The sequence below is a fragment of the Alexandromys fortis genome, unplaced genomic scaffold, assembly GCF_014885135.2.
Source record: "Alexandromys fortis isolate MF-2015 unplaced genomic scaffold, M_Fortis_MF-2015_v1.1 scaffold_16, whole genome shotgun sequence".
NCBI lineage: Eukaryota > Metazoa > Chordata > Mammalia > Rodentia > Cricetidae > Alexandromys > Alexandromys fortis.
This window is the reverse complement of record NW_026067893.1, coordinates 5,813,382-5,827,711: the sequence shown is the minus strand read 5'-3', so window position 1 is coordinate 5,827,711 and position 14,330 is coordinate 5,813,382. Positions and strand designations below refer to the sequence as shown.

Below are 14,330 nucleotides of genomic sequence, written 5' to 3'. Positions count from 1 at the left end.
GAGTTTGTTGCCTGATGAAAACAGGAAATGCATAGTTCCTTCTCATGTGTGCACAGACAGAAAATCCTCTGAATGTCTAGAACTTAACCTAGATCTTCCTCAGCTAGTAGACCCCACACCACTTGCCCTTCTCTCCCCACCCCTTCTATATCAGGGTTCCCACTCTTTTTATGACAGCTTCCCCCAAGCTGGTACTGCCCATGAAAGTTACTGCTTGTTGTCCTACTTTTATTTCTGTTGCTGTGACCCATGGCAACAGTGGGGAGGAAAGGGTTACTCAGCGTACACTTCCAGGCTACAGTGCATAACTGCAGGAAAGTCACAGGAAAGGAAAGCTCAAGGCAGCTGTTCCCAGCACGGCCACAGTCACCAACAGAGAGACATGAACGGCCTGCTTATCCCTGCTCGGCTCAACTAGCTGTCTTCACTCCTACAGAGTTCAGGGTCTCATGCCGAGGGGACAGTGACCCCTACAATTGGCTGTGTCTTTCCCTGTCAATCTACAATCAAGACAGTTCCCCACAGACTCGCTCACAGGCCAAGCTGATCTTTCCACAATCAAGGCTCAGTTCTCAGGTGATTCTAGACTGTGGTAAGTTGACATTTCCAATGAACCATCACACCAGCGAACCGCCACAACTTTGCCATCTTCTTCTGGCTCCAGGTCTCCTCGAGCGCTCCATCAGTCCCACCAGACTCTACACAGTTCACTCGCCATCTAACACCCTTATGTCCTTATTCATCAACAAAGGGTACATCTCACGAAAGGCAGCCTGGTGGGTATGGCTCATGACTCTGCACCATCATGACAGATGCGCATCCATTGTTGAATGAGTTAGTTTGATCCTCTTCCATCTTAGACCAAGTTGCTAAAAGTAGCACCCATGGCACCATCTTTCACTGTCTCCTTGCCTGTCCATGTGGGACCCAAGAAAACAGCATTGGGCTTTGCCTGAAGGGCACTTTTAAAGGCACTAAGTCAGTAGTGGTGTGTGATTCACCTGATATTATTAGATATTTCCAAATATATGCACCAGACATCTCTGTGGGCTACACCAGGACTCTGCCTGCACTTTGTGATTTTCACAGAAAAAGAGGAAAAGACTTTGAAAATGTGTACTAAACTAGAAAAATAATCTATTCACTGGTATAGGAGACCATAGAACAAGCCATGAGGTCACTCCAAAGAGTCAGTGTCAGCAGTATTCAAGGATCTGGTATGAGGTGACATTTATTAAAATAAAGGTGTCATACTTTTAAAGAAGCAAAATGTTGATATGGAGACAAATGTAGGCTGATAATAAAGTAGAACTTTTTCCTTTGGGAATAATTTCATTCATTGAGAATTAAAAGTTGAAAAATCACACATTAATGTCTTTTTGTAGGCGGAAAATTCTGAGTACTTTATATTTTCTTCAGTGGTTTCTTTGTGTCTGCTGACTTTTCTTTCCTGAAATGAGTCAGTACTGTATTTATAGAAAAATTCTTTCAAAGAAAATAAAACAAACTGCCCATCCCCTCTTGACACTATCTGTTTGTAGAAAGTTAAGCCAACTCGTACGAGGTCCCTGGCCAGGACTTATGTAAGCATTATGCCTGCTCTTGACCATCTTCAGGAAGGGTTTCTGGTACCCATGGGTCTCCAGACCTTGAGGTCCCAGGTGGGCTGATGGTTCCAGAGGCTTGCTCACCCACTATTATGCATCAGTCTGGACCACAGAATCCATCATCCTGAAGCAGAAACTCCCACACACTGGACCAGCACCTGTGTTGAGGCTAGGATGCCCTGTGAAGGAAAGACATTTTGTTGAGTGTGTATTGGCTCACCTAGTACTTTCTCTTTCAATCCTCTCATCTTCTAGAAGTGACCTCGTCTCGTGGGTCATATGGGGAAAACGAAGCTCATTGAGGAGAACAAGACATACACAGTCAACCACGGACAAGATGCACACCCGGGCACCTCTGACTGCAGAACCGGCTCCTCTGTGATACCCGAGGTAGGGGAAGCACCCTGTATGTCCTCCTGCACACTTGCCTCTCCGCTTCTCTGCTCATTTCTGAGAAGCAACTGGCCTCTGCTTTCTTCCTAAGATGCTCTGTTCTACTTTGCTTCCTGTTGCTGTGGTAAACACGAGGATCAAAGGCAACTTTGGAAGGAAAGGGCTTATTTCATCTTGTACCTCTAAGTAACAGTTCGTTACTGAGGAGGTCAGGGCAGGAACTCAAGGAAGAGCAGAGGCTGAAACCAAGGGGGAAAACTGCTCACTGGCTCTCTCGGCGAGCATTTTTAGCCCTGGCACATTTGCTAAGGATGACCCTGCCCACCATGGGCTGGGTCCTCCTACATCAGTTAATCAACTAATCAAGATAATAGCTCACCGACTTGGTCACAGGCCAGGCTGATCAAGGCAATTCTTCAATTGTGGTTCTCTCTTCCCAGATGACTCAAGGGTGTGTCAAGTTGACAGCAAAAAGCTAACCATAATACGTTCTTCACAAGGAAGTGTGGTTTTAGCAAAGCCTTTCTATGTGGTGAGACAGCTTTGAAATTGTGGGCTTGCCTATTTTCAATTAATGTTTCCTCTTTAAAAGAGGACAACAGTAAAAGTCACTCATCTCCAGGACATGGGCTTAAAGCCTAGAAATACAGTGTGGGTGATCACAACTGGGAGATTTCTACACAAAGATGGCAAATCAGCTTGTCTTTTTCATTTCCAAAGCTCTTTCTAATTTCCATTTTTATTTTTTCTTTGCCTTCTCCCATCTCCAGAGTTAGCCTCCCATCCATTTAATTGTTTTTAATAAGTCATTTTTTAAATCTGCCCTGGAACTGTCCACTGAAGACATCAACCAATAATTGCACTCCGGGCACACGAGATCTGCTGTTGAAAACAAGCCTCTGGTCAGACAGGAGGCTTGGAATATTCTAACTAATCCACAGCTGATGGAGCGGCTGAGAGTGCATTGCTCCCGTTTCCAAATGCTTCTTCATTAATGGGACCCCCCTTTCCAGGCTGAACAAATAAAATCCTAAAACATACTGATTTAGAGAAGCAATGAGAACTCTAAGTCTGCAGACAGGGACCCTCTCAGGCTGCCCTGGGATGCTGGCTATGGCATTTCATCTCTCGGTGTGTTCCAGAAGGAACGGGTTTACGGTGAGAGAAACCCAGAGAGGCTATTTCTTTTCCTCCGTAGGAAAACAGGGCCAACAACTTTTTTCTAACTTGATGCATTGCGGGAATAACAGAAAAGTCAATAACAAGCCTGAGAAACTTTTCTTGTTTAAACAGAAAGCAAGATTTTTTGCTCTAACCTTCTTAAATACTTTTTCCAGTTGATGGTAAAAGAAAAACATACTGCAAAAAGAGGCAGGAAAAAGAGAGATGTCCAGAAAGCAATTTATATTTAAAGGTAGAGAAAATGAATGCAAAACCAGGTAATGTGTCCACACTACTCCATCTATCCTCCCCAGAAAATCATCCGTGGCTCTCTCCCACCCCTTCCTTAGTATACCAGGACGTCAATCATTGCATTGCTGGACGGGTTTGCCTCTCTCTGCATTTGCTGGAGTCAAGTGGCAGCCACCTCATACTGGTTCCCAAGGATATAATGGTTTTTTTTTTTGATTTTTTATTTTTTTAATTATTGGAACCAGTAAACATCACATCATATCAGTAACTTAATATCAGCCACAATAGGGATTCTTACACCTTAGAAATCAGAAACTGCACCTTGGGGAGGAGAAGCTGTTGCTCATCTGTGCACCATCATTTCTCTCTTGGACTTCTTTGCATTTCCCTTTGGTCTCGGGATGGAAAGGGCAGAGTCAGAGAGTCGCCAGCAGACACAGAGAAGCAAGATGAGAATGCCATGCTGGGATAAGGTACCAAGTCACGTGGCAAAGTATGAAGAGAAATACGGGTTAATTTAAGTATAGGAGTTACCTAGTAACAAGCCTGAGTTATCAGCTGAGCATTTATAATTCTTATTAAGCCTCCGAATTTGTTATTTGGGGCTGGGCGATCAGGACAGGAAGCATCCATTTACAGTCATACATATGAAATAAAATATATAAATCTTAAGGTAATAAAATAAACTTGGATTCTAGGCCAATCTTGGAAATCAATTTGCTGTCTACGCCTTGGGTTTCCATCTCTTCATCAAGAAAACAGCAACAGAGTTCTTGCCTTCTCATGTCAGGTTTACCCCCTTAAGAGCAGACTTGGCCAGCTGTCTAACCTTTGAGTGTCCTGATCTTCAAAGGATGCTAACACGCTGGGGCAGGGCGGGCGGGGGGGGGGGTCAAAGTACATGTGCAGGCTTTGACACAGAATGAGTGCTCCATCAATGGCACATCCCTTGCCTTTTCTAGCTGAGTAGTACTGAGGGCTCCAGACACTCAGCATGTCTGTCTCTACACCTGAGGGGAGGCAGGTGCTGGGTTCCAGATGTCTCCTCAGAGGGTGGCTTAGGGCAGGCTGCCATGGAAACCCCTGTTATTACTCCACCTCGGGTAAAAGCACACCTAAAGAAATGTAAGGACCTTCCTCTAAACTAAGAGAGAAACGAACTTAACTGGATTCCCACCTGACAGTTTGTAAGCAGTGAGGATGCCTTCAGAGACGAGCAGGGGAAAGCCCACTGGGTGCAGCCACAGCAGTGAGGACAGGAGCTCCGTGAGGGGCCAGCACAGGGCTGACTCACTCGGATGGCTGTGTTTGCCACTAAGACCTAATTTCCTTTTGGTGCTCATCTCCCTGTAGCTATGAGTCCACATACCCTACATAGATGCTGTAACATCCGTGTAAGGCAAAGTGCTCATCTCTGTTGAAGAGCAAAGAAACTTCCCAACAGCCTCCTAATATGATATCCTGATGTCACATTGGCCAAGGAAATCTTCACACAGTGACTGCTGAGACCACTCCAGGACCAGTGACCAGATCACTGGCAGAGATGGGAGAAAACCAGAACTCTGCCAGCACGGAATGAAAGCCAGGTGGGTGCCAGGTTAGCTGGCCCCTAAGACAGGTTTCCACACCTACTTTTAAGGATGAAGAAGCCAAACCAGGCAGCAGCAGGAGTGGACAGCTGGTGATGGCAGAAATGAATCTTAAGTCAGTTTTAGCTGGCTGTCACCATTGACTAGCACCTACCCCAATGACCACTAATTGAGAAAATGCCTTACAGTTGGATCTCCTGGAGGTATTTCCTCAACTGAGGCTCCCTCCTCTCTGATGACTCCAGCTGTATCAGGCTGACACACAAAGCCAGCCAGTATAACGACCAAGGCAATTCTCAGAAAGCACTCAACTGAGGCTGGCTCACAATTTCAGAGGCTTCTTGCATTACCATCATGGCGGGGAGCATGGTGGCATGCAGGCGGCCACGGCGCTGGAGAAATGACTGAGAGCCGTACATCCACGGGCAGCATGGAAAGAGAGACACTGCCTGGCACAGTGTCTTTTAAAACCTCATGGTCCACCCACCTTGACACACTTCCTCACATTGACCACACCTTCTAATCTTTCTAATCCTTTCAAAGAGCTCCCCTCACTGGTGCTGAGGCATTCAAATACATGAGACTCTGAGGGCCATTCTTACCAAACCACCGCATTCATAATCTTCCCACTCTAGCCAGACCCTTACGGCTGAGGAACTGGCGATGATGGACAGTTTTTCACGGATGGCACAGAGTAGAAAGGGCGGATACTCGGCCCCAGCCACACTCAGAATCCCACGAGCACTCAAGCTACGTGTGCAGTAGGGAATAGTTTTAGGAGCTTTGTCTTGCTTCAGCCTGTCTCTCTGCTGGCTGTTGAGAGCGCTTGTTCATCTGCACCATTTCTAACATATTCTTCTGTCTTGCTAATGATAGGAAACTCACTGCTGTGGAGTTCCATAAAGCATTATCTCATTATCTCCTTTCGCCTCTCATTGCAAAGTGCTTTGTAGCACAGAAAGTGGGGTATGGAAAAAATTAATTTCATTAAATTAATCGAGAGTGTCATGACTGCTCAGTTATGACTCGGGTGCATTTGTAGGAGGGCCCGTCTATGCATCAAAGTTTGTCCTTTATTGTGCCATTTTTCCTCCCACGTGTACCCACCAGCTTCCCGAGCAAGGAAGAAATAACTCTAAATAGCAAGCTCTTCAGAAATATTGTTGCCACCAGCAACCTGGAAAATCCCAAATCAGAACATGACTTTATATGGCCACCGAGCAGACTCAGGGACGCTCCAGCTACCCTGTGATGTACAAATACCAATGCCGCACACAGCACGCTCTGCTTCAGACAGCCATGTGAGATGCAGCGCTCGCTCCTAGACTTTCAATTTCCACAAATAAATGCTTCTAGCTTTGTGAACACAGATCCTTTTCCGCTTTGCTTACAAAACCCATGCCTGCCTCAAGGTCTTCCTCAAATGCCACATTTTACAAGTCTTCTCTTAGCTTGAGCTTAGAGAATTCTACCCCGGGTTCATTTGTGTGTTGCTTAACGTTCATTGAGCAATGTAAGATACAGGGCTCTAACATAGACACTGGAAAGTCCATGGAGAGAAGAGGTAGCCGGGCTGAGAGGCAGCTCATTTGGTAAAGTCCTCCTTTCACAAGCATGAGGACCTGAGCTTGATTCCCAAATTCTACTTTTAAAAGCCAAGTGTGCTGGCTCCTGCCTGTATTTCAGCCCTGGAGATGTGGGGACAGAAGCGTCCCTGGGACTTGCTTGGCTGCCGATCTAGACATATTGGTGCATTCTATCTATGCTCAATTAGAGACATTGGCTCGAAAGAGAAGGTAGATAGTGACACCTAATATTAACCTCGGACCGCTACACATATGTGCTAATATGTGCACATGCATACACATGAACACATATGCAAATAAAATATAAAATAATTTAAAGACAGTGGTTCCTCTCCTCTGTCTGCTTCTACCTCACAGTTTACCACAAAACTAATCCCTCAGAAGAATTAGGATCTTCCTGAGGAGAAAGGTGCCACTGTTCAGTGAATTTAACAATCTGAAGATTTGTAGCTTCATCAGCCTCTGTGAACAAAACCAATATACTCACTTTATGAGACTGTCCCAGAGAGCTGCACTCTGTGATGGAATTTCCCTCAAGACCCACTCTCACCCCACCCCCAGCTCACACCCCATCCCATCTTCCACCCCACCCACAGCTCACACCCCATCCCATCTTCCACCCCACCCACAGCTCACACCCCATCCCATCTCCCACCCCACCCCCATCTCTCACCTTACCCCCATCTCCCATCCCCATCTCCCACCCCACCCCTATCTCCCACCCCATCCTCATCTCCCACCCCATCTCCCACCCATCCCCCCATCTCCCACCCATCCCCCATCTCCCACCCATCCCCCCATCTACCACTGTTCATTGAGGGACCTCACAGTCTCAGCTTTCCTGGATCCTGCACAGTTCTGGCTTGGTTCATGTGCCAACTCCAAACCCAGTCACATAACTACCACTTGCCGACTCTGCATCAGACACCTGTCCCAGCAGCCTCTGTATTCGGCATCTGGTTCTCAGAAGAGCTTGTAAAGATGGTTTTACAAAGGAAGAAACTGAGACCCATAAAACTTGGGAACATCTCCTTATGAGAGCTCATGCATCGGTGCCGGAAACGGGATTCAAACCCATGTCCCTGTGGTTGGCATTCTTTTATTCTACCTAGCCTGAACCTCTACCTGCCTCAGTGCATGCGAAATAAGAAAAGTTAACCCCATCACGACCTTCTCATAAGTCACTATAAATAGATATTTACACACAAGGGATACAGATACCTCACTTGCCTTCTGCATTCTGATTGGCAGAGATAAACACCTAAGTTTACATAGATAAGCATAGGTAGCTGGCACTGAAGATCAATGTCCTTTGGTAAAGAGGATTAGAGAACTTTTTTCAGCTCCGAGGCCAAAAGGTAAACTCTTCTTTTTGAGACAGAGTCTCATGTAGCCCAGAGTAGAATTGAATTTGGTAAGCAGCCTAGGATGAGTCTGAGCTCTTGATCCTCCTGCCTCCACCTCCCTAGTTAGACTATGGGCAGGTGGCACAGCTCCTGTTTTTATCCAGTGCTGGAGAAGGAGCCCAGCATTCACGCATGCTAATCCAGCCCTCTACCGAGTCATATCCTCAGCCTCAAAAGCACATTTCTTACCTGCGTACTCCTCAAATCTATACCAGGCCAAGCTCTGCAATATACACCGATGTAAAAGCCCTGTGAGCCTACAATCAGCCTACCCTGCCTCTAGTCCTGTCTAGTAGAATAAGAACACAGGAGACCTAGGAAGGGGCTTCTGAAGGACTAGGCATGCTGTTGAATTATCCCGTGTCGAGAAAAACCCAGCTATCTAAAAAATAGACCAATTATATTTTTCTTTATTATAAGGGGCAAACACAATACACAGGAACGAGAAGTCCAAGCTCAGCTGTGTAACGCGGGAACCACAGAGATAGCAAACCTTGCCCCACACCCCCCATCCCCCTCCATCTCCCCTCACCCCTGCGTTTTTCTCCTGGTACCCAAAAGTCACACTTTAACCTGATCCCACCCCTTAAAGATCATTGGCTGACAAAGATTCCCCCATCAGCATGCTGCAGGCAAAACATGGTGCTGGGCAGATCAAGTGCTCTCTCATGGAGTAAACAGGCACCTTTTCTGCAGGAAGGTGGGCGAGGAGAGAACATGCCCCTTCGAGAATTTTCCTGTTATTTGTAGTGATGCAGAACTCCTCGATAGCAGGATTATGGGGGCGGGGGATTATAGTCCTCTTATATAATAGAGAGAGGTGTCCTAGAACTCAGAATATAGACCAAGTTGGAAGCCTGAAACCCACGAAGACCCACCTGCTTCTGCCTGCCTAGAGCTTGGATTCACGGCGTGTGCCAGCACATCTGGCTCTCCCACAGTCTCTCATAACAAAGGTGGACAGCACCGTACAAATGTGCCTGCTCCCTTTCCCATTTTCCCGTTTCCATCCTTGCTCCTAAGGCCATCTATGCTTTTACATTGTTAAGATAGTTACTTTATATATGATTCTCTCAGACTATTTCACTGAAATATTTTTTTTTTCAAGACAGGGTTTCTGTAACAGGCCTGACTGTCCTGGAACTCGTTCTGTAAACCTCACACAGATTCCCCTGCCTCCGCATCCCGAGTGCTATGGTTAAAAGCGTGTGCCACCATGCCTGGCACAGAAAGAAATCATTTTGATGTATCCGTAAATATTCATATCTAAAGTCACGTCAGTCATGTGGTAGAATTATTTGCTCAGCCAATGAACACATGGATGCTATTAGCGTATGAACGTTGGGACTCCACAGAATCTGGTCTCCCAGAGGACACGTCCATATTTAAGGATCATTTATTTGTCCATCTTTGAACAGGTTGAACAGATCTGCACCTATTTCCTTCTCTTATTTTGCAGTTCTCTGTTGGTGCAATGGGTTCATGGTTCACAAAACTCATCTCACAAATCAGCAGGCCATCTCATTGTACTTTTATCCAAAAGATGAAAGGAACTGAAGACAACATACAGTATTTTAAAAATCTTTTAAGTACAAAAATGAGGCCAAACCACCCATAAATGTTTATCATTCTTATAATACTCCCTTTGGACATGCTCATTTGTCTACTTCGGTGTCACAAGATGTGAGGGGAGACTGCTTAGCAAGAATATTTCTCCCAACAGCAACCCGATAACCAGGCTTCCTCCCAGACTAGCTCAGAGCATGCGCACAGAGGTGGGGACGCAGGGCAGAACCGTGCTTTAGCCTCCGCAGCTGCCAGCAAGCCTAACAGACTTCGCTGGGATCCTTTATGCTCACCAGACATTGATATACTTTAAAGATGCCTCAACATTGGGGGATGAAACCATTAAAAACAAATAAATAAAAGAATAAGACCAAACCAAGGTCAAGACTGAAGTGAGTTGATATGGCACCAGTCCCTTGAAGACTGTCTCTTCTTTCTGACGCCCTCTAGGCTTTGAATCTCCACTGAAGAGCAGTTTCCCTGGCAGCTAATAAGGAGCCAAGAGCATCTGTGTTCCTCTGTTCACCGGCTGCATCCAGCACACCCCAGTGGGCAATCCCAGCTAACACCAGTGAAGTCAAGGGCAGTGCTCTACCTAAGGCAGGCCTGCCTGAATCAGCATGTGGCTGGTGTTTCCTCAAGATCACCCTCAAAGGAAATGAAGCTGGTACAAAGAACAAAATAAAAAATTGGATCTTTTAAGCTTTCTTTTTTTGACTTCCCAGGTAGGTAGCGTGTAAGTTGAGGTATCCTAAGGCAGAAAGAAAACTAGGGAAGTTTTCAGGTCTCATCTTAAAGGAAATAACATAGTTCTTTTTTCCGGTGCCAGATACAAGAGACCACAACCTGGGGAAGCAGATTCAGGTTGCCTCAAATACCACGTTCTACTATGAAGTAGTTACGGAACAAAGTAAGCCCTAAGTCAAGGAATTTACCAAACACACTGGTGGGAACCATAGCTAGCAGGTTTCTATCAACGTGTGAAATCTATTACAGGTCTCAGATGCCATCTTGGCTTCCAAGTTGATGGAAGGCAGTGATTTATCGAGAAGACATTTTAAATGTTTTGATAGCCACTGGATGTTAGGTCAGACATAGAACTCAACAACGAGGACGTTCCAAGGGACTAAAATTCACCCAGGATAATTTGGCCATGGCCTAGAGTAGTTTAATTCCCCGCAATGGCCCATGTCAGTCCTTCATCCCTGTGAATCTTCATCACAGGAGTGGCTCTTCTTCCCACCCCCAGTGATAGTTCACACCAGCATGTATTTTTTTTGAAAGTACAAGAAAATAATCCAACTGTGAAAAGACAATGACATCAGCATGTTTAGGAAGCCCCAATTGTGAATCGCTGGTTGAAACAGTGAGTGGTATCTTTCAAGTCTTTTGCCAATGAGCAAGGAGAAAATTTTTACAGTGTAATCTTCTGTCCATCAGGAGATTGCCTTGTCCAGCTGTAAAAGTCTCTTAGACAATCAGACAGCAGCATAGAGAACAGAGGTTCATGCAACTGACAGGGTCAGTGGTCTCTCCAAGAACAAGTCATATGGTTTCTGCAATTTAAAAAAAAAAATGCTGAAGCTAGAATCTTGAGTTCTACTTTTTTGCAATTTTTAAATTTAATTCTATTTGTTTTTTGAATTTTTTGAGATGTTGAACATGCAATAAAATGCACACATTATATATGCATATATGTGCTCAGCTTTGCCATATCATTAAGCTTGATGACTGATTGACATATCAAATCTCTGCCAACCTCCATGCACTCTATAAAATTTGATCTGAAGAACCCAGTCTTATCTTCCCAGATTGTGAAGACCCAGCCTGTAGGTTATCAAACAAATCTGAGGTGGAAAAAAAGCCGTCTATCTTCTCGTTAGCCACAGCATTTACTGCCATCAGTACCGGGGTCAGATTTAATAGATGCCTGAAAGAACAGTCGATGTGTTGAATTTAATGCTCATGTTTGCAAAAATTAGTGCAGAACATTAATAGAAGGAAATCACCATTCGTCTACATGAGGATCGGCCTTAAGTGATGAGAAGCCGTCATCAACAACTTTATGAAACCAACACATTATGTCACCATCCCGAGACTGTGCTGTAGGCTGACCACCACATTCATGAAAAGTTTAACATCCAAGATTATAGTTAATGACATCGAGAAAACCCTCATGATGAGAGTCTGATGGAGGAGCAAGCAGGAGTCTCTTGTTCTCCTTCTCAGGTCTTTGCCAGCAAGAAGTCATCTCCAGACAGGGCCCCTCCACTCTAGGACCTAAGCATACATTTATTGTATATATTATTGTATATCAAGTTTCCTGCCTCCAGGTTTTCCTTATAGTCACAAAGACTGCAGGTTTGCAAGCATCAGAACCTCCGGTTTGGGAAGTGCTCAAAGGAGGAAGAGCACCTCTTCACCTTGCCAAAGTATATTGGGGAAATAGCGTTTCCAAAATCTGACTCCTGGAATAGCTAGCTCCCTACTGCTGACAAGGTCAAGCAGAGCCCTTGGTCAGGTTTCAGGTACCCCACCCCTCCGCCTTGCTATGTATATTCATAGGCACTGGAACAAGGCTCCAGTGGGCCTGTTCTTTGTTGTGTATTCCTGTGATTATGTCCTGCATAAGCGGTGCCTTCCACTGGCCGGTACCCGATCTGGTCCTTTGATGTCTTCCACAATCCAGGCTCCTGAGGTCATTCACTTCCTTCTCGTCCCTTCTCTTTGTACTCTTCATACTTCATTCTCTTCAGACTGATTCTTTCTTGCCTTCCTACTTTCGCGGCTGCCCTTGCCTTGAGCCCTTCCTCTCAAACTCTGTAATCCCTAACAACCTATCAAGACCCAGAGACAGCACGACTTGGCTAAACTGTTAACCCTTGTTATCCCATTTTCCTCCTATTAATCTTTCTTTTCCGACCTCTCAAAGCACCAGTCAGTGGCGCAGGGCACGGGACTTGGTTCTTGATGCTTTACCTAATGTATCTAATTGTTTTAACCTTGCAGAGTCCTCAAGGACAAGGTTAGACACTCTCTATCTGTGACAGGTCCCAGCGAGGGAGGTGTGCTGTCTTCATTTAGGCTGTTCAAATATTTTCTCTGCCTGAGGCCACCCTAGGGAACCGAATCAACAAACACTTGGTGCCTGCGTCCCTGCTGGCTTCCAGGCATGATTCCCTGGCCATTTCAGCTTCCTTATTTACATAAGAGCCTCACAGGTGAAAATCTAAATGAGCCAGAGATTAGGGAGACTTGGCTGATATTAACGCTCATGAATATTTAGCAGGGCTTGCTCATCAGCTGGGGTAGCGAGGTCTCCCTGGCACTCGCTGAGCTATAATGACTGCTGGCATTTAATTGTGCTCATCCGATAGTAGCTAAGCCATGGGGGAAGTAGGTGAGCGAGACACGCAATACAGTGTGGCATTATGGTTTAAATCAAAGTTGCACACGGCTCTTACATCCTTCTAAAGTGATTTGGGGGAAGGAGAGGGTAGCAAAGGAGAAACTTGCAGGTATCGAACTAATCCTCCACCGCTCATTCAGGCAGCTCATCTTCCATGACAATTTCTATGTTGGACTGATCTCAAGAAAAAAAAACTATTACTAAAAATATTAAAAATGAAAGCAAGCCACTGTAATCAGAGGACTGCTTGGAATCAGAAGGCAAGGGGTCTCACAGGTTCAGCCTAGTATCACCTAAGGGAGACTTGCTACATGGAGATCTCTGCGTAGCTCAGGTTCTCCCATGTCAGCCTAAGAATGACTGGTATTGTAGCCATCCTGGAGGAATGAAGACCTAAAGCCCCTCCTGCTTCAGTTATCACACTATTGAAACACTGGAGCCCAAGATGGAATTTCCGTAGGAATTTCACAGTGGGAGAAGAAAAAGGCTGAAGCCTGGTCCCAGTCAGGGAGAAACTGATCTCTCAGAAAGCCCACGGGTGCTGAGAATTTGTCAGACTGCCATGCTAAAGAGACTGGGACAGAGGCAATGCTGGGTCAGTGGTGGGTGGGACTTGATGGAGGATGGCTGAGTCACCATACCTGTTGGCCTCTGTTTAAACCACCTAGTGTCGGGTGTCTGGCAGGGTATCACAGGACCTCATTGCTCCTCTTCCCAATGTGGCCTCATTGGACAAATCTCTTTTCTTCTCCTCACTATCGCTTGTCTCTTTAATTGGCCTATTGAGTACTGGTGGGCAGCACCTTGCATGTTAGGGCTGCCAGAGTTCAGGCTCTGACCCTGCCAACTCCAGGAACTCACCAGACACCTGGAGCTACAGCGACTATAGAGGAAGCATCTCGCTGATGCTACCCTCGAGGAAACATCCTCATCTTTTCTAGAAGAGGTACATGAACTCAAACATTGACTCCTGGGGATCTAGACTAGGGTACCAGGAGCCTCCATGCATGGGACTCACCATGATCGGGCCCCAAACACAAGACACCAAGCCTCCTCCTCCTGCACACCCTCACTGTAAAAGCATATCCTGTCTGAGTTAGTACCTGATTCCAGCATCCAACGATGCCTGTGCATTGAGCATCCTGAAAATGCCTCGCTGCATAAATGACTACATAATTCAATTCAAAAGATTCCCTTGCTGGGCACTAGGGACATAAAAAAGTATAAAATAGGATTCTTTTACATTAAAGGACCCTTCTAGTCCCAGAAATGACATAGATGAATGGTATCTCACCCAGATGAATAATATTCAATTTCTAACAAACAAAAGTCTGCTGGCTTGGTTTCTTCACAAATTTATT

At 45.6% G+C, this 14,330-nt stretch overlaps 1 long non-coding RNA gene across 2 annotated transcripts in view; it reads right to left on the bottom strand.

Moving 5' to 3' along the window:
- Positions 1-1,136: 1,136 nt before the first annotated feature.
- Positions 1,137-14,330, bottom strand: part of LOC126505177 (uncharacterized) — a 30,392-nt gene continuing 17,198 nt past the window's right edge. The window contains exon 4 of one of the 2 annotated variants that reach the window (XR_007592835.1): positions 1,137-1,786. This is a non-coding gene — a long non-coding RNA (uncharacterized lncRNA). Of the gene's footprint in view, positions 1,787-9,653; positions 11,117-14,330 lie in introns of those variants that run through there. The other variant, XR_007592834.1, reaches the window with a different exon arrangement.